This window comes from Acomys minous (assembly GCF_964271855.1).
Source record: "Acomys minous genome assembly, chromosome: 10".
NCBI classification, from domain to species: Eukaryota; Metazoa; Chordata; class Mammalia; order Rodentia; family Muridae; genus Acomys; species Acomys minous.
Window position 1 is genome coordinate 7,333,832 of NC_140491.1, and position 20,854 is coordinate 7,354,685.

The window sequence follows — 20,854 nt, forward strand, 5'->3', positions numbered from 1 at the left end:
ATCCAAGTTACAGGACGTGTTGGGTTCTTTACCAGCCAACGGCCTTAGTTTAAACCCTCTGAGGCTGGGGACGTGATTAGGGCTTTGGTTTGATTTTCTGCAGCTTGAGCTCTGTGGCTCCTGTAAAGAGGGTCCCCCATCTTGCTGGTGCTGCAACCCTTTAATACAGTTCTTCCTGTAGTATGAACATCCCTACACCACCACCACCACCACCACCCGGGACTATAAAATTATTTCATTGCTACTTCACATCTATAATCTTGCTGCTGGTATGAATCACTATGTAAACATTTGATATGTGACCCCTGTGAAAGGATCAGTAGAGTCCCAAAGGGGTCGCAACCAGCAGGTTGAGAATTGCTGCTTTGGACTGTTTATGCAGACCTGAAGCAAGTCAGTTTTATCATTAAGTTCATTGCTGTCTTTCATTGTATTCTGAGATGCTGGAGGTTGGTTAATTTTATTACTGAGCTCGTCCTTATCCTTTGTCAAGTTTATCCAGAGATGCTAGAAACAAGTGACCAACATCCCTCATAATTCTTCTTCTTCTCCTTCTTCTTCTTCTTCTTTTTAAAATTTTTCCTCAAATTGTAAAAAGCTTCTTATTAATGGTCACTAAATCCACTCTCCCTCACAACTGGTGAATCTAGATAATCACATGCATTTGTCTCCTTAGGTGAGTAAAATAGTTTACACCATGGGCTTTCAGTACACTCGGAGCTTCCAAGAGAGGCTTCTGTACCTGAAGAGGCTTCGCTAACTGTAGGGGTTGACGAACTGAAAAGCCCATTCCAGGCACTTACGAGATTTCATCCTTACTCTTCTGTTGGTCCAGAAGGCTGAAGATGATGCTCTAGTGTTCTAGAGAAATCTTGTGTGACTGTCCAGGTAGCCAGAAGTCTCTGTCATATAGTTTTGGAAGCTGCTTGCTGTGCATTTCCTGTTTATTCAGATAATATTCATCCTTCTCAGGTCTCTCATGGGGTTGAATTAAGCCTAAGTTGTTTAGGATTTAAGAAGATGTTTTAGGTCTAAAAAGATGGCTTTTTTGCTTGGTTAATGCAATTTATGATACAAAGTGATTTAGGTACAGAACTTTAGAATCATCAAGACAGGGTAGATAGTAAAATACTTTCTTCACGGTTGCCAAACACGATGGACTGGACTTTATGAATGGATTCTTTTTTTAAATCAGAGAGTATGTAGTTTGTTGATGTTAGAGAAAAGTCTTTTATTTAGACAAATGGGAAAAATGTTGCAGGACATTTGATCCCCTTGTGAACCCCGAGATTGTGAACTGTAAAAACCTGTTTCTTGTTTGGGGTGGTTTAGCCCTAGCACACACCTTTAACCCAAGAACTCTCTCGTTATTGTAAACAGGTGATGATGGTGTGGCTCAGCCTTAACACTCACCTCTAATCCAAGAGCTTTCTGTACACAGAGTTTAATAAAGTTAGCTCGAGGTCAGTATAGATGGAGCAAGTGACCAGACGTCAGGAACCAGGTAGAAAGGAGAGACACTGAAAGAGGGTATTTAAGACAGTGTGGAGGAGGAGGAGGAGCTTTTCGGCTCTAGGCCTTTAGGTTTTTCCTCCTGCGCTGGCAAGTTGAGCTAGCAAGCTTTTGGCCTTTTGGGCTTTGAGCTTTTGGGTTTTTTTTGTTTGTTTGGTTTTTGTTTTTGTTTTTGTTTTTGTTTTCTTTTTCCTTTGGGGTGTAAGCTGAATGGGAAGGTCAGCTGGGTGCTTTCTCTGCCTCTCTGAGCTAGCAGATTTTCACTCCAGCATCTGGTTCCTGAGTCTTCATTGGTAAAAATCAAATGATTGGGGATTTTTTAAAAAATTAAAAAAGTATTATTTTATGTACATTGGTGTTTTGAGCATATGTGTGTCTGTGTGAGTGTGTCAGATCCCCTGAAACAGGAGTTACAGTTATGAGCTGCCCTGTGAGTGCTAAGAATTGAACCCAGGTCCTCTGGAAAAGCAGTCAGTGATCTTAAGCACTGAGCCAATCTCTCCTCAGTCTCTCTCTCTCTCTCTCTCTCTCTCTCTCTCTCTCTCTCTCTCTCTCTCTCTCCCCCTCCTTCTTTCCCTCTCCCTCTCCCCCTCCCCCCTCTCCCCTCTCTCTCCCTCTCTCCTTTTCTTTCTCTCTCCCTTTATAGCATCAGAATCTAGTAGTTAAAGTAAATAAAATCATTAGGTCAAACCATTAAATCAAGACTGTCTGTGTGTGTGTGCATGAATGCATACATATAGCACCCCTCTGTGACTCAGCCAGCAGAATGTGGAATACGCTTCATGTATTGACCTGGACATCTTCCCCTTTTCGCTTTGTTCCCAAATCTCTGCGTGCCTGCAGCAAGTGACATTACGCAGGCTTCCTGGTGTAGGCAGGACTCCAGCCTTTTATTCCTGGGTCTCCCAGCCTGGCACATTCTCAAGTGCTTTGGGAGTTTTACCTCTTTGCTGTGGAAAGACTCAGCATGTGGCAGTCCTTAGAATGGGCCAGAGGTCTTTATCAGCTTTGGGAAGAAAGATTTGGTGGGGAAAAAAAATTGGAATGGTTGTCTCAGTGGCTGGCGAGAGGGTGATTTTTCCCCCTTTGGATTTTAATACTCTGATGTAGGTTTTCTTTAATAAACACACTTTTCAGAAACAAGGAAAGATTGTGTTGTTGTTGTTGTTGTTTTAAATAGCTAGAAAGAAGTGGGTAAGTTTTGTCTAATTAAATGCAAAATTGTCCTCTTGGAACCACTCTAGACTCGGAGGCACCTGGAAAGGGGGCAGGAAAGAGGGGACCGGGCGGGAGGGGAGGAGCCTGGGAGAGGAAGGCGCTTTGAAGTTTTCAGTGGCCGCTTGAGTGGTCGAGCCTGCCCGGTTCCTTGCAACTAGAGTTCTTCTTCAAAAGATATCTCTGTCCGAAAACCTCTCTACGCAGAAAAAGTTGAAAACCAGAGGAGCCAGCAAATTACACTGAACAGGGTCCAAGTTCCTAGTTTTAAAGGCATGTACTTCCTGGGGCGCAGGGTCCACTCTTTTGTCTGAGGCCAGCACCATGAGAGTCGGTGGTTAGGGACTTGACTGTGAGAGCTGACCTACACCAGACCGCCTGCTGCGGGGCTCCTGGGCAGGAGGGCCTCGGCCTCCAGCTTCTTCCTTCTGAGCTTGTTTGTCTGCTGCTGTGCTGAAGGTTTTCTGGGTAACTACAAGCAACAGATCTTGTTAGTTCCTCTTCAGATTGCCCACTACTCCCCACCCTGATTTCTCACCTCCCAGCATCCTGTTTGTCTCCCTGACTCAGTTCCCCTGCCCCACCCCTAACCCCTACCCCACCCCTAACCCCCAGCCCCTGTCCCACCCCTTAACGCCCACCCAGCCCCTAACCCCTACCCAGCTAACGGTTCCCTGAGCCAGGTTTTTCTTCCCTCAGCTAATACAATTTAACTTTTTTTTTTTTTTGGTTGTTGTTGTTTTTCATTTTGTTACCCATACTTAGACCAAACACACCACACATGTTTCTATTCGGTTTTTAATTCACTGAACCATTTGTTTTTCTCTCATGAAAACATTTAAAGCAAGTTAGATGCCATGTTTGGCTCCTCCTTCTTCCCCGTCCCTTGAGGTAACGTACTTAGAGAAGGTGAACGTGAAGGAGACTAAGAGGGAACTGTAGAAATAAGGAAATGCGAACGGTTATAATTTAGATATATTGGTCTCTCTAAAAGGCTTCTGTGAGGCTTTGTGTCCGTCACTGACCTACTCCTTGGATGTTCTTATTCCTGGCCAACTCATAGTCGGATGGCATTTTTCGCAGGCAATGGAAACTTCCAGAGGCGGGGCCTCGTTGGAGGAAGTAGGTCCTTGGAGGTGTGTCGCTGAGGGTTCTCCATCCTCCGCTGTTTGTGACGTAACTACATGGCTCTGCTCTGGCACGCCTTCGCCCTTCACTCAGCCTTGACCCAGATCCAAGGAGGACAATGGAACAAAATATCTGGATAGGGACCTATAAAGATGGGGCCGGAATAAACCCGTCCGTGTGTGTTCCCTCTCCTGTGGGATTAGCTGCAGTTACAAGAGACTGCCTAGAGTGGAGAGATACGAACCAGGCTCAGGCACTTTCAGTGCTGCTTGCCTACCTAAAGTTCTCCGGTTATGATGGGGCGAGAACTATGTAATCCACTGTGTAGTCATGTTCACATCAGTATAATAGTTCATTTATTAGATTTTTAAAATATTTATTTAGAGAGGGGGCGGGGGAGAGAAGATGCTATCGTGGTCCACAGCACCGCTGTGGAGGTCAGCGGACAGCTTTATAACTTTTGGGGTTTAGTTGTCTACTGTCACTGTGTGGGCTCGAAGTATCGAGCTGAGTTCGTAAGGGCTGGCAGCCAGGGCCTGTGTCTCCTGAGCGTTTTCACTGGCCCAGTTTATTAGGTACTGAAGAGTGTTTTAAAAGGGTACAGGGCACACAGCTGCGATCTCATCACTAAGAGGCTAATGCCAGGGGAGCTCCGCGAGTTCTGTCTAGCCCAGGCAGCGAGTCCAGGGCAACCCTGTACTACATACAGTATGGGACCGCGTTTCAAAAAACACCAAACCAAACCAAACAAAGGAAACAAGTGCCAGTATTCTAGCCAACCAGTAACCGTATATAAACTGTTTGTTTTCTACACTGTCGTGAAATATCTGAAATAATCACATTACAATGAGAAAATGTGTATTTCTGCTCAGTTTTGAAGTCGCAGCCTGGTATCAGTTGGGTCGTCCCTTTTGGCCCTTCTAAGGTGGCACACAAGGATTTCCCACCCAGGATTAGGAAGCCAGAAGAGCCCATAGCCCTTCTTAAAGGAATAAGCCTCCCACTAGGCCCAGACTTCTAAAGTTGCCACCATGTCCTCATAGTGTCATCTAGGGGCCAAGCCTTTGACACATGAGTCTCTGCGGGAAATTCAAGATCCAAACTATAGCATGAGCTGTGTGGACTTGGGCTTTATTATTATTATTATTATTATTATTATTATTATTATTATTATTATTTTACATTGCTGTGGCAAATGGGTCTATTGAACCTAGCTCTTTAAATTTTCAGGTTTATAAGAAATATTGTAGTGATTTGAATGAAAATAGCCCCCATAGGCCCATAGGGAGGGGCACTGTTAGGAGATGTGGCCTTGTTGGGGTAGGCGTGGCTTGGCTGGAGGAGGTGTTTCACTGGGTGTGGGCTTTGAGGGTTCAAATGCTCAAGTCAAGCCCAGTATCCTTTCTTCCTGCTGCCTGCTGATTCAAATATAGAACTCTCATCTCTTTCTCCAGCACCACGTTGGCCTGCAGGTCACCACGCTTCCCACCATGGTGATAATAGGTTAAACCTCTACCTGTAAACTGATGCTAATTAAAATCTTTTCCTTCTGCAGGGCGATGGTGGCGCATGCCTTTAATCCCAGCACTTGGGAGGTAGAGGCAGGCAGACTAGGCCAGCCTGGTCTACAAAGTGAGTCCAGGACAGCCAAGGATACATAGAGAAACTGTTTCAAAAAACCAAAAACTAAAAACAAAACAAAACAAAAAAATGTTTTCTTTTATAAGAGCTGTAGTGGAAGCCTGGCATGGTGGTGACCACCTTTAATCCCAGAACTTGGGAGGCAGAGGCAGGAGGATCTCTGTGAGTTCAAGGCCAGCCTGGTCTACAAAGTGAGTCTAGGACAGCCAGGGCATTCTGCACAATTGTTACAGGGGGAAAAAAGTCTTTCAAAATATTTTTATTTATTTATTTAGTGTGTGTGTCTGTGGGTGTGTCTCTGTGTGTGTGTGTGTGTGTGTGTGTGTGTGTTTAAATTAGAACAATTTACAGCATTTGGTTTTCACTTTCTGCTCTATGGGTCGAAGGGCTGGAACTCAGGTCATCAGGCTTGGCATCAAATGTCTTCACCCACTGTGTGCTACCTGCACAGCCTTCTACTTTATTTATTTACTTAATCATTTAATTATTTATTTGGTTTGTTCCAGTTCATTTTTTTAAAAAGGAATAAATACTTTGAGAACTCACTGAGCACAACTAAACAGTAATTTGTCTAATTCCAGATTCAAAAGACGCAGAAATAAGTAATGGTGAGGTCCTAAGCACATGCTGAAATCTTAGACTTCTCTTACTGTGCTGTGGACATTCATAAAATGAAGATGTCCCCCAAGATTGACAGAATGCCCTTGTTTGAGTGCCATGGGACAAATTTTCCAACACAACTCATGTCCCTTCACTCGGTGCTGAGAAGGCCAAGCCTCATGAGACAGCTTCCCGGTCAGAAAGGGACAGGACGAGCCTTGTTGAGGGTTGTCACCATTTCCTAGGGCAGGAACTCTTGGCTCAATGTCTTTCCCTCACCCGTCTCCAGGCACTCCCTCTGCTGTGGCGTTGGGACTTTTCCATCACAAAGCTGTGGCCCTCTCTAGTAAGCGGTGGGCCCTGGAGAAGGACATAATTATCCACATTTCTTATATTTTTTGGTTGCAAGCCTAGCCTTTAATGGCTGAACACTCCTCCTCCTCCTCCTCCTCCTCCTCCTCCTCTTCCTTCTCTTCCTCCTCCTCCTCCTTCTTCTTTTGGTTTTTCAAGGCAGGGTTTCTCTTTGTAGCCTTGGCTGTCCTGGACTCACTATGTAAACCACGCTGGCCTTGAACTCACAGTGATCTGCCTGCCTCTGCCTCCCGAGGGCTGGGATTAATTTTTCCTGTACACAGAGGGAAAGTATGCTGAGATGTTTTTTAAAAAGTTTTAGTTGAAGTTGGGCAGTGGTGGCGCACACCTTTAATCCTAACACTCAGGAGGCAGACGGGTGGATCGTTGTGAGTTCAAGGCCATCCTGGTCTACAAAGGGAGTCCAAGACAGCAAAATTACACACAGAGAAACCCTGTCTTGAAAAGCAAAACAGTACTAGTTGAGCTAGGCAGTGGTGACATGCTTAATTCCAGCACTTGGGAGGCAGAGGCAGGTCGATGTCTGAGTTAGAGACCAGCCTGGTCTACAGATCGAGTTCCAGGACAGTAAGAGAAACCTTGGTTTTTTTTTTGTTTTTTGTTTTTTTGTTGTTGTTGTTTGTTTGTTGTTGTTGTTTTTTAAAGGCCTAGGTGGTTTAATGTAGTTCATTTGGTCCATTTGACAGGACAAAGCTACATTGTATAACTTGGGCCCTCCCTAACAACAGCTGATGCTTGTGTGGGTTCAATCCCAGGTAACAATCTTTCTATTCCAGGGTCTTTAGAAACTAGGAAAGGAAGACAGAGTTTACTTAACTTATTTTAAAGAAAACCTTTCCCGTGTCATTGTTTTTCAAAAGTGTATCAAATTTTTTTTTTCCAATCTAAAATTGAGTGCATGCCCCCAAAATATTTAAAATTTTTCTTTTAGGTTTTAAGTTCCCTAACTTGAGTTTTCCAACTAACTACACCTCTAGCCATTGGTCATATTCTCATGAGAATAAAGGCTTTATCTTTTTTGTTTGTTTGTATTACTTACAACTTTTATATTTAACATATTGTCCTATATAATTTCCTTTACCAAGGATTTTTTTTTAAAAAATTAGCTTTGTTATCACAAGGCCAAAAAATAAAATAAATAAATAAAAGATTCAGAGTTGCTCTTCTCTATGGAAATCTTTACTAAAGGGTAAAAGATTAATATGATCTGAAGAGAAACTGGAGTATCTAAATTGCCTTTTAAATCTAAAAACAGGCACCCACAGAAAGGATTTCTGTGCTACCACAAAGAGAGTGTCTGTGCCTAGGTGAAGATTTGATTCATTGTTACGTTATCACTTGCTTTGTTACTCTGAATTAGAATCCTGAAAAGACAAATTTTGCTGCCAATGGGATCATCGCCATTGAAGAAGACAGACTGTGACATCCATGCCTCTCAAGACTGAGCCTCCCTTGCCAGCCCCAATTATCTGAAATTTTAGTTATTGTTTGGAAGCCATTTGGTGCAAGGAAACACACCAAGTCTTTTCAAGGTCATGTGAGGGTGAAATCAAGTGGTCTGGAAGCAACTGGAAAAACATCACCGCAAGTTTTCCTAAAAGCTCCGCCCTGAGTCCAGACACGAGAATCCTCTTGTGCTGGGGCGGTTTCCCTCCCACAAAGTGAGGCAGTAAAGATGGACTACCAGAAGCTGAAGGAAACGAGAAAACCGCACTTGAATTAGTTTGTTCCACTATGCCTTCTGCCTCCAACTGCATAAACATTCTCTAGACGGCTGCCAAAGTCCGGAGAAGCAGATTACACACATCCGCGTCCGCCTGCTGCTCCGGTGTCTGAGGCAAGTGCCCACTCAATCAGAAAATGAGAGCAAAGGATGATGGGAAGCTTTGGCAAGGAAGCTTCCGCTGTGGTGGTTTGACTGGGGTGTTTACCATGGTTTCAAGCATGTAACTCCTTCGTCCTTAGTTGGGTGTGCTCTTTGGGAAGGTTAGGAGATTGTGGTCTTGCTCGAGAAGTGTTTTATGGGAGGAAGGCAGAAGTTATAAAGCCATGAACCATTTCCAGTTTGCTCTCCTTGCTTCCTGATTTTTGTGTGTCAGAGATGTGAGCCCCCTGCTTCTCCTCAGTGTCTAGTCACCATTCCTGGCAGCTGACACGCTTGCCCATGATGGTAGTGATGGACTCTTATCCCTCTGGAAACATAAGCTCAAATAAAGTCTTCTCTTAGTCAGGGTGTGTTACCATAGCAACAGAAGACTAACTAATGAAGAAGTTGGTACCAGGGAGTAGGCTGTTGCTATGACAGACCTATGTGGCTTTGTTGTTGTTTGAGGAATGTGGAAGACTTTGGGATGTCAGTCTAGAAAGGGGGCTGAATGCCGTAAGTGAGGCTTTGTGGGCCATCCTAGCAGGAGTTTGGAAGACAGTAAAGCTAAGAGATAGGTAGATGGGGAAGCCCACCTGATGGTGATGCTATTTCAATCCCAGATAACAATCGGGGCTGGAGACCACTTTTGTGATGTGTTGGCAAAGAACGCCTCTGCTTTCAGCCCTGGTCCGAAGAACGCCTCTGAAGCCAAATTAAAAAATACCAGATTGATTTCTTTGGTGGGGAGGTTTCAAGACAGCCTAATGTTGATTCTGTTGCACGGTTATTAGTGATCACACCGAATGAGGGGCAGGAAGAATTGCTGGTACGCAATTGGAAGAAAGAAGAAGCACCAGAGACTCTAATGTTGCAGCCAAGGCTTGTGCTGACAGGGATAACGGGGGCCAAGGATGGGCCAGATCTGCAGTGCTCTTAGGGCAAGGCTCCACCTGGCTTAAACTTCCAACTGGTGAAAGAAAAGCGCTCAAGGAATTTTCTCCTCATGGAAAGCAACATTAAACAAAAGCTGCTGAAAATGTGACTAAAGGGAAGCAAGGCCCATCCCAAGCTGGCAGCTGAAAACGCCAGTGTCATCTCCGCAGTGCTGGTTTTAGAGTCATAAAGGATGCACAAGGAAAGCGCTATGGAGTCTTGCTCCAGGGGTTCAGGGGCGGTGAGGCTCGGCGTGTGGCAAGGTAGTCTTTGCATGAAGGCCCTAACAGGGCAAGAAGTTCCGAGAGACCCTGGTGTGAAGCTATGGAATTGAAGTGCGGGTTATTTTGGAGACCAGAAGATGTTGAAAATGCCAGGACCATAGGATATCTGCCAATGACAGCTGCAAACTGAGAGTGGGACCACAGAGCAAAAGGATGTGTCAGGCATCCACATTAGAAGGGCAGAGAGAGCCCTTTGACACTGTCCATGGAGCTGGCGAGCTTGGTATTTGGGGTTTGCTTTTGCTTTGTTCTGATATTCCCTCACTATGCCTCCATTCTTCCCTTTTGGAATGGAAACATATATTCTGTGCCACTGTGTATTGCAAGTATGCAATTTACTTTTTGCCATGGGGGTCGGTTACAGTTGAGAGATTGCCTTGAATCTCAGAAAAGACTTTGGACTTTGAAGCTGTGAGTTCGTGAAGGAATCTAGGGACTTTCAGAACTGGACAAAGGCATTTTGCATTATGACATGGCCACAGGACCACGGGGGCCAGGGAGAAGAACATGGCGGTTTGAATGAGAGTCCCCGCCCCCCAGAGTCTCGGGCATTTGAATGCTTTGTCCCTAACTGGGTGGTGCTCTTAGAAATCTAGGAGGTGTGGCCTTGCTGGGAGAAGTGTGTCACTGGAGGAAGGTTTTGCAGTCACAAAGCTCATGTGCAACTTCCAGTTTGCCCTCTCTGCATTCTGCTTGTATACCGAGATGTGAGCCCTCCCCCACACCCACACCCACACCCACACCCCCATCCTCACCCCTCCACACCCCCATTCCCACCCCCACCACCCCCCCCCCCCACGCAGCATCGGTTGTTATGTTTCGCAGTGATGGGTTCTCTTCCCTCTGGAACTGTCAGCTCAAATAAAGTCCTTTCCCCCTCCAAGTTGCTTTGATGATGGTGTCTTATCACAGGCACAGAAAAGTAGTGAATACACCCAGCATGAGCAAGTAGGCGCCATTCAGAAGCAGGGCCTAAGGCATGGTCACATCACTGATGTTAAGGTCAAGGCCACACTTCTTGGAGACCACAGCATGCCTGTTGACTACACAGACCCCTTCGGTTCTGCACATCCCTTTTTTTTTTTTTTTTTTTACATTGGGGCCTTAAGGAGTCTTGGATTTGTCAATGCTTCTTGGGTTTTTCATTCAGTGCTGGGATGAATCTACTACGCAGCTGAGGCTGATGTTGACCTCTGGATCCCCCACCTACAGGAGCTGGAATTGCAGGTATGTGTCGCATGCTTGGCTTAACTAAGATCATTTAAATGTGTTTTACCATTTAAACTTTTATTTACTTATCATTCTTTGTTTTTTGTTTTGTTTTGTTGTTCTGTTGATGTTGGTTTTCTTGTGACAAGGTTTCTCTGTGTAGCCCTAGATGTCCTGGAACTCACTCTGTAGACCAGGCTGGCCTCCAATTCACAGAGATCCGCCTGCCTCTGCTTCCCAAGTGCTGGGATTAAAGGTGTGCACCACTACTAGGGTTTTGAAGTAACCTAAGACCAAGTTGGAAAGGAAGTTTTATTTTCATTAAAAATAACTATGATTTCCTGCACTACAAAACCCACCATTACTATGTCCTCTTTCTCCATTAGGTACTGCCTCCACCTTACCCCAGTACTGGAGGCAAAATCTAGGTAATCTTCCTGTTTTATCGTCCCAAGTAGCCTGAGCCATCAAACCCGGGTACGCTTATCCATTTGTCCATTTTCATCTAAACCTTCGCCGAGTGTCATATGAGTCTGTCACTGTCATGCCCCAAATCCTTTACCTTTCTATGTCCTTTCTCCATTTTTATTTCTGATTGCTTTGACCATTTACCTCTTTATGAATCTTCAATCTCCTATTTTTTTTTCTTGGTTTTTCAACACAGGGTTTCCTCTGTGTAACCTTGACTGTCCTGGACTCACTTTGTAGACCAGGCTGGCCTTGAACTCACAGTGTTTCATTTGCCTCTGCCTCCCAAGTGCTGGGATTAAAGGCATGCACCACCACTGCCTGGCTCCTTTTTTTTTTTTTTAAAGATTTATTTCATGCATAGAGATGTTTTGCCTGCATGTATGTCTGGGCACTGTGTGCGTGCTTTGTGCCTGTGAAGGCCAGAGAAGGTGTCAGATTCCCTGGAATTGGAGTTACAGACAGTTGCGAAGCATCATGTGGTTGCTGGGAATTGAACCCAAGTCCGAGCAGCCAGTGCTTTTTTTTTTTTTTTTGCCAGTGCTCTTAACCACTGAGCCAGTCCCTGTCTCCATTTGGTCATACTTTCAATGTTATTCTCTTACCAGATATATCTTTCCTTTGCTCTGATCATTATTTCTCATCCTTTTCAGCATATGGACACAAAGTTTTTAAATGAAATATTATTATAATAAGGGAAAAGAAAACTTAAGGGTTTTATTGTTGATAGTAACTGATCAGAGGGTCAGTCCCTTAATAAAGAAATGCCACAAAAAAAGTTGGAAGCTTTCCCTTCCCACTACATTTTAGATCAATTTAATTTTAATTATAAATTAAAATCCTTTTTGTTTAACTTAATATAGCATCTGTAGGTAATGATAATCACTATCATGTCATCTAAAAAAGGGCATCCTTCAAAATGTGAATTCATGCCTATAATCTCAGCACCCAGAAGGCTCAGGCTGGAGTCGTACTGTGAGTTCAAGGTCAGCCTGGGCTACAATAGGTCCTGGGCCAATCTGGGCTATGGCATGAGAGCCTAGCTTAAAAAAAAAATCAAGACACACAGGTAGATAGATGGATAGATGATGAATGGATGGATGGATAGATAGATAGATGATAGATGAACAGATGAATAGATAGATTGATTGATTGATGGATGATGAACAGCTGGTATAGATGACCACACGACTTCAGAAATGTATACTCTGAAATTAACTTCCTTTCATCTTCCCTATCAAGTCCTCTCTATTCCTTTGTCATACCTTTCTGGACACAAGCAATTCATGTCATATCATCGGATATTAGCTAAAACCCTAAGGAAAGGCTCTGCATTTGCCCTGTAGCTCCACATAAGTCAGTCTAATGACCAAGGCTCCTTTGGAGAGTCTGAAGACTCTCAGTGCATCTCAGCAAATTCTATCTATCAAAAGATAAGTGGAGAGGTGTCCCCTTATAGTCATGATGGAACCACAGAGGCCATACCTTATCTGTGTAATATAAAGCATTAGAAAACAGGAGAATGAAAAAATAAATTAAAAAAATAAATTAAAAATAAAAAAGAAAGAAAACAGGAGAATGCGTGGAATCATTGTGTTTAGACATCAGACAGTAGCCTACACAGAACCCTGACCCTGAGAGAAAAAGAAACACAAAGCATTAGCTCCAAGCTTTCTGCCTGGAAGCAGTTCCTGAATTTCACCCTCAAGAAGCCAGGTATGGTGCCACATGCCTCTAATCCCAGCATGTGGGAAGCAGAAGCAGGCAGATCTCTGTGAGTCTGAGGCCATCCTGGTCTACACAGAGAGAGTATAGGACAGCCAGGGCTCTGTGTAACAGAGAAACTGTGTCTCAGAAAACCAGAGTGGGGGCGGGGTGGGGCGGGGAGAAGGAGCAACCAAAGAAGATACCGGTGGCCTTGCCGGATGGATGTCATAGCCACCAGAGGATGAGAAAGCTGAGGTGGCTAGAGATAGTTAGGTAAATTTCTGAGAAGAAGGAAACTGTGCAAGGGGCGGGGGTAGCTCAATAAATATGAACTAGTTATGCTAGGAGTCTTTGAATCTTTGCTGAGCAATAGACCCAAGTTCATAAAATGACACAGCACATTTAGGGCAAAAAGACTGGTAAGCTGTAAGATATATACATCTCAGAGCACACAGGAAGTGGGACAGTGCATAGATCTGGTTAGCTGAGGAAGAGCCCTTGGACCTCTCAGTGGAGATTCCCGAACCATGTGTTGATAAGTATAGCTGAACTATCTTTGGAAAAAAATACACTGTAGACCAGCTGGTGGAATGTTTTCCCAAGATTTGTAGGAAACAAACACCTTACACCTGTGGGGTCACACGGTCTAAGTGCTGAGTTCTTCTGACGCTTAATATTGATTGTCAGCTTGATTAGATTGAGATACCTAGTGTAGCAAGCCACACCCCTGGGTGTGTGTGAGAAGCAGTTTGGGAGAGGATTAGCTGGGGGTGGGGCTGGGGTGGGGGTGGGGTGGGGGTGGGGCTGGGGGAAGGGACCTGCCCTGAGTGTGGTTATGATTCCAGGACCGCAGAGGTAGAGAGGCAGGAGAGCTAGAGTTCAAGCTCCTCATTAGCTGGATAGTGACTAGAGAAAAAAGAAGAGAAAAACAGGTAAAGGAACGTATTCAATCAAGATCAAAATCACAAGCAGGTGGAACCGTGAAACACAGTGTACCAGAAAAGGTAAACACAGCAGAGAGAAGAGTTTTTGTTTCGTCAGTTTTAAATTTCTTGAAAAGTTAATTGAAAAGTTAATTGGTTATGTAAAGTAAAACTAATAATGTGCTTTGGAGACTTATCAAGTATGTAGAGGTAAAATGATTGGTAATATGTTGAAAGACGCGATGAAGAAGAACAAGTGTTGGAGCTGCAAGAATTTGGCATTGTTTATACATGAAATAGTATAACATTATTTGACTATTATGCCTTAAAGTACTTTGTAGAAGGTACAGAGTAGTCACCAAAATCCAAAGGGGTTATTATATGCAGAGCTCCTCACTTGGAGGGGTTGCATCTCAAAGTAGCATCACGTTGAACATTCTTAGCAACACAGTATCCTGTGGAGTGTGATTTGTTTCCCTTTATGATTGCATGGCTGTGTAGAGTTGTGTCCTGCAGCTGGCAAGTGTCATGACAGAGAGCACAATACAATACCACATCATGGAAGGAAAGATCAAAATTCCAAATGTAGCTGCTATTGAATGTATATTGCTTTTTCAAAATTGTTAGCTAAATGTGTAAGTTGAAGCATTGTGATTTGCGGACTCCCTGTACATACCTGTGTATATCATATATACATACTGTGGAGATAGGATTGACTACTAAAAGAAACCAGTTAATTGAAAATAAACAGGAAAAAGAAAAAATAGCACTATAGGATTTTTTTTTCCTTCAGGGCTAGGGAAGAAATCTGGAACCTTGCAAATGCATTCTACCACTGAGCTACAAACACAGCCCGTTATGAGAGGAAGCTTTAACAATCTATAGTTACGGTTTCAGATTTCAACACATTCTACTTAATAATCAACAAAGAAAGAATACAAAGTCAACAAGAATACAGAAGACTTGAATATCATCACAATATCATCACCACCCATCTAACTGGACTTGCTCCAAAGACATCCAAGTACACATTCTTTTCAAGTTCACATGGGACATTAACCAAAGGAGACCATATGTTAATCATGAAACAAGTCTTAAAAAGTTGAAAGCGTTGCAACTATAGAGTATCTCCTTTGACCATTATTAATTAAATTAGAAATCAATAGCAGCTATTTGGAAATTTCTATACATTGGCGAACAAAACTTTCAAACAACACAGAGATAAAGAAAATAAATCACAAAGAAACAAAATATTTTGAACTAAGAGAAAATGGAAACATATGTACAAGAACTTGTGGGATGTAGCTAACACAGTGTGTCCAGGGAAATGCAAAATATTAAATGCTTATGTTACAATAAAATCAATAATCTAATATTTTACCTTGAAATTAAATCCAAAGGAAATAGAAGCACAGACTAGAAATATAAAAAAACAAATATCTAGAAAATAAAATAAAAAAGAAATGATAGAAACAATGAAAACTAATGCTGGTTCTTAGAAATGTGTAGTAGAAGTTTTGGCTATCTAAACATGTTTTTGTTTTGATCCCAAGTGTGGAATATAAAACTGCTTTTAGTTTATCCACAGCTGATAACAGCCTTGTGAGAGAGCGGGTGATCTTTGTCAGCTGGGAAAACTGCCTCATTCGGGGGTGGGAGCTGGCTGGGGGGCGCATGGTCTTTGCCAGCTGGAAAACATCCTGGTTCGGACTCTGAGAGGATACAAATAGGAGCCCGGGGAGAGAGAGGGGGGTGTGTGGGTGGGGTGGGGTAGAGGTCACTTTGCTTTAAGATGCTCCTAGAGAGAGAAACTCTCCAATGAATGATTTGAAGAGCCTGCTGTTGATTTGTCCTGCTGCTGCTGTTTGGAGCCACTGTTTGTTTGCTGTTTGCTGTTTGTCTAGACTACTGGAATCCTGACAGAAGAAGAGTGGAATTGCCCCAAGGACATGAGTCTAAAAAAAAGCCGACATCCCATGTCCCTATTAACCTTCCTTCTCTCCTACCTAGAGTCAGTGGGATGGAAGGGAGGTAGAGGCATTAAGGAAGTCCAAATAAAGTAGGTTAAAAAAAAAAAAATCAAATCCTACAAAAGTGCTCAGCTAAATTATAACCTTTCAGCTAGATTCAAAGGGAGGAGACACAAGTTAGTAATACTTGTAGGGAAAAAATGTGCATAGGCACTATGGCCAAGGCAACTTACAGAACAGAGTGTATCTGGGCTTATAACCTGACAGGGATAAGAGTCTGTCATGGCAGGGAGACATGGCAGCAGATGGCAGACATGGCAGCAGGCTGAGATTGAGACCTTGAAACAAAATCATGAAACAGAAACAACAAACTAAAAGCAGTCTGGAGATCTGTTACTGCTGCAGCTATAACTTGCAGCAATCCAAGAATCAATCTCTCTCTCTCTCTCTCTCTCTCTCTCTCTCTCTCTCTCTCTCTCTCTCTTTAAGATTTATTTTTTTTTTAAATTTTATTTGCATTAGTGTTTTGCCTGCATGTATCTCCTAGAACTGGAGTTTCAGACAGTTGTGAACCATGTGGATGCTGAGAATTGAACCCAGGTCCTCTGGGAGAGCAGTAAGTGCTTTTAACCATTGAACCAACTCTCCAGCCCCTTATGGAGTCTTTTAGAAGAACCCTGTGAGGTAACAGATATTCTTTCGGGCACATAAAGGCTAAATAAGCTTTGACATAGAGACTTTGAAGACCCTCTCCACAGTTTTATAGTTACTACAATTTGAATGGTCTCCTTTAGTCCCAGTACTGAGGGAAGGAGGGGTATATGCAGATTGAGGCCAGCCTGGTCTACAGAGTGAGTCCAGGACAGTCAGAGTTACACAGAGAAACCCTGTCTCCAAACAAAACAAACAAACAAAAGAACATTCTTGACTGGGCTGACACTATAGCTCAGATAGTAGAGGGCTTGCCTAGTGTACACAAAGCCCTGGGTTTGACCCCAAGCAACCCACAAACCAGGTGTTCTGGCACACACCTGTAATTTCAGCACTTGGAGGTGAAGAAGTCAGAAAATCAGAAATCCAGGGCCATTCTCAGCTACGTAGTGAACTTTAAAAAAAAAAAAAGTACCCTCACATTCTATACTTCACAAACCAGGATTCATATCGCCTAAAGTATATGGTAATGTAGATGATCCCTTTGCTTATTGGAAAAATTGGAAAAATTGTTACTGAAGATGTAACTACACTGGGGCAACAGAAAGAAGTGGGCTTTTCTGGAAAAATTGGAGCATATGTCTCAAAACCACCTAACCATATTTATTTTGATATTCTGTTATCAACTATTCTAGGTAATTAAAAAAATGCTTTTGGGGACCTGTTAAACCGTTCTCTGTAGCTCATTAATGAATCTCTGGCAAAGCACTTTGATTGCCTCTAGGAAATAACTAGTTTGCTTCAATATTTCCTGGGTCTAGAAGCACTGAATGTTATTAACATAATTATTTGCATATACAAATATGAAGAACTCAGGCCCCAGGCCAGGATAACTTCTAATTGCCAAAGCTATTTTTAATCTAATATGTCTCTATATGTATTCAACTACTAAGTCTTTGAGCACCTCCTATGCTGCCCAGGGCTGGCAGTGGCCAGGCACTGGCTGGTGGGATTTAGCTGTTACGTTGTAGCATGAGCAATAGTGCAGTGCACTGACCAGAGGCCATAGGAAGGGCAGGAAAGGAAGGCCAGCGAGATGCAATGCTTTCAAAAGAGGAGTCCCAATTCCATCTGTCCCATGCTTCAGGAGGATGCCGGTGGCTTGGGGAGTGAGAGGATTCACCAAAGAGTGGCTACGCTGCTGGCAGCTTCTCACAGGCTAGTGTATGGTTCTGGGCTTGTTTTGGTTGCTCTTCCTAAACTTATATTAAACTCCACGGACACATTGACAGTAATGGCAGTCTATTTGCAGGGGGCTTGGTAGGATTTTTTTTTAGGGTGGAGGGAGGGTCTCCTCAAGCCCCAGGTTATCTTCCAACTTGCTATGTGACTTTGACTGACTTTGATCCTCCTGCCTCAGCCTCCCAAGTGCTGGTATTACAGGTGTACACCATCCCTACTACGCCTGGCCCGAGCTGGTTTTTTTTTTTTTTTTGATGTACAGTGAACATGTGCCAACACTCTTTGTTTCCTTTCTTCTTCTCACCCTGCTCACTCTGAGTCACTCTTCCCACAGAACTTTCACCTTCTGTAAGCGTACCAGCTAGCTGACTTATCTGTGAAGTTTAGTTATCTGTTTCCTCCTTGCAAGAGAACAAGCTCAGATCAAGAAGACCTGTTTTATCCACTGAGGTGTAGAGGAATTTTAATTCAGAACATGGCTGCTCTGGTAAGAGATCACAGCCAAAGGCCTTCTAGGTCTGTGTGATCTGGCTGGAATACAAACACGCCTTTGATCTTAGGAGACAGAGGTGTGCAGATCTTGGAGTTCTAGTCAGCGCTGTTCAGGATGTTCCACTGAGAGTGAGTTGAGAGGCCGTACTGTGGAGCTGAGTTTGTGGCACGTTTTTACCTGGAGAGTTTCACAGAGACAGGCTGAAGAGAGGACAACCTAGACTCAAGTGAAGCCATAATGAGGAGACAGAAGATTAGAACATATCGCTAGAGTTGGTTTGAGGCCAAGCAGAGCAATTCAATGACAAACTGAAGAGAAGCCAGATTGAATCAGTCAGCTTGGAGAGGAGTTTGATCCAGAAGAGCTGAGTTGAGCCAGCCAGTCAGAGTTCAGAAAGAACTAGGAGGGGGAGCTTCTAGCAATAAGTCTCAGAGACTGAAGACATTCTAGGCCTAGATTGTACAGAGGCTAGAAGCTTCCAGGACTAAGCCTGGGTTAGCAGATAGTCAGTAAGCCTCAGAGACAACAATTATAACAGGCAAATAAAAGTTACGTTTATGCTGAGATGTCTCCTAGCCCCTAAAGATGTACTAGTGCACACACAGTAGGGTCCTGATAACTTGGGGATGACTCAAAAGACCTCTCTTCAAAAAAAAAAAAAAAATATATATATATATTTAAATTTTAAATTATGTGTGTCTGTGTGAGGGAATGTGCCTAGGTGAGCACAGGTACCTGCAGAGAGGCCAGAAGAGGGCGTCAGATGCCCTGGAGTTGGTGTTTAGGCGGTTGTAAGCTGCCTGATATAATTGTTAGGAACTGAACTCTGCAATATCAGAATGTACCCGCTCAGCCATCTCTCCAGCCCCCAAAGAGCACATTTCTGTGTGTAGAACATAGTGCCATTTTTATCTTCCTAGATTTGAAGGAAAGCACAGGGGGGAACCTAGTAAACACTCTGAGGTCTGGGTTCTGTGCACAGCAGGTATAGCTCACTTGGAGTACACACCCAAGCTGACTCCAGCTTTTCGGTACAAGTGTCTGTCCGTCCTTCAGGCCCCCACTGCCTCAGTCAGGCTTCCAAGCCCAAGCAGCACTGGCTGCAGCAGCTTTGGTTTGCTTCCTTTCCAGTAGCAGATGGCTGCTTTGACGTTCTTAGCCTAGGTGGGTGGGCTCTTGCTCCGGGGGCACCCTACCTTTTATTCCAGAGAAGATCAGGCCACTCCTTAACCTCCATATTCCTTTCAGCACAAGCCTTGGCAGAAGCTTTAAGTTTCCAGTGGTCCTTTTCTCCTCAAACTGTACATTTGTATTTCTTTCTGCCCTACTTGCTCTTTTTCATTGTAGACCTGCATAAGAGAAGGTTACTAAAAACAATGCAACAGAGTAAATTGGGCAGTCTTGAAATCTCCTCCATCATAGAATTAGACCATTATTTTTCATTTTAGCCTCAGAGCCTCAGTCAAGTTCTTAGGACAAAGACAGGAAGCATATATATATTACATATACATGTATATATACACATGTATACATATATACACACACATAATAATGTGTGTATGTATGTATTTTGCCAATAATTTACAAGAAGGGTCTCTAACTGCTAATATTGTTCCCCCTCCCCCCAAAGCCTCTTGAGCTGGCCTCCATAATACACATTGCTCTCAAACCTGTCTTCCAAGCTCCTACTAGAACATTCCATTAAGCTCTACTTACAGTATTCAATTTCTTTTGTAGTCTGAAGTTTTAAAGCCTTCCACATTCCTTCAACAGATCCTAGGGTCATGTCTGTCATAGCACTAGCCCACCCCAGCTTCTGACTTAGTCACTTTCCACTGTGGTGATGAAACAGTGTGACCAAGGCAACTCATGCGAGTGTACGTTTTTGCATGGCTCTGGGTTCCAGATGGATCTGAGTCCATCATGGTTGGGAGGGATGGTGTCAAGCAGCAGACGTGCAGCTGGAGCAGAAGCTGAGGACTCACATCTTGAGCCACAACTGGAAGGCAAGAGAACAAAGTACAAATGGGGCCTAGCTTTTGAAACTTCAACTCCTGCATCCTTTCAGCAAGGCCACAGCTCCTAAGCCTACCCAATCATGCCATCAACTGGAAAACAAGTAGCAAACGTTTAAGACTGTGGGGGACATCTCATTCAAACCACCACAATAGATAAGGATTCTAAAAAACTATCCTTAAAAAAACCAAAAACCCAAAACTATCGTTTTATGAAGAGTAATATACATTCAAAATAAGATAACGAGGAGCAGCATAGATAATCACGAAGGAAGGGTATGGTATAAAATATTTAGAAGCATGCAGCAAAATACCATATCCTAAAAAAAAAAAAATTGATTTTTGCTCACAAAACGTGTTAGCTGGGTGTGGTGGCGCACGCCTTTAATCTCAGCGCTCAGGAGGCAGAGGTAGGCTGATCGCTATGAGTTCAAGGCCAGCCTGGTCTACCCCAGGACAGGCAAGGTTACACAGAGAAACCCTGTCTTGAAAAACCAAAACCAAAACCAAAAAAGAAAAAAAAAAGGTCTTTACAAGTTGATTTTTTTTTTTTTAAAACATAGAGCCAAAAGGAAAAGTTTAAAAACAGAACATCTCAGCTTTGAGAATGGAAGGATGTAGGAG

General features: G+C 43.4%; 2 long non-coding RNA genes across 2 annotated transcripts; both read right to left on the minus strand.

Moving 5' to 3' along the window:
* Positions 1-2,712: 2,712 nt before the first annotated feature.
* LOC311607626 lies at positions 2,713-4,117 on the minus strand. Its single transcript, XR_014782670.1, has 3 exons — positions 3,753-4,117; positions 3,504-3,663; positions 2,713-3,199 (listed from the first exon to the last, which is right to left on the minus strand). It is a non-coding gene; the product is annotated as an uncharacterized lncRNA (long non-coding RNA).
* A 6,668-nt stretch (positions 4,118-10,785) lies between these two features.
* LOC311607627 lies at positions 10,786-20,422 on the minus strand. Its single transcript, XR_014782671.1, has 3 exons — positions 19,932-20,422; positions 19,412-19,564; positions 10,786-11,048 (listed from the first exon to the last, which is right to left on the minus strand). It is a non-coding gene; the product is annotated as an uncharacterized lncRNA (long non-coding RNA).
* Between the last annotated feature and the right edge of the window lie 432 nt (positions 20,423-20,854).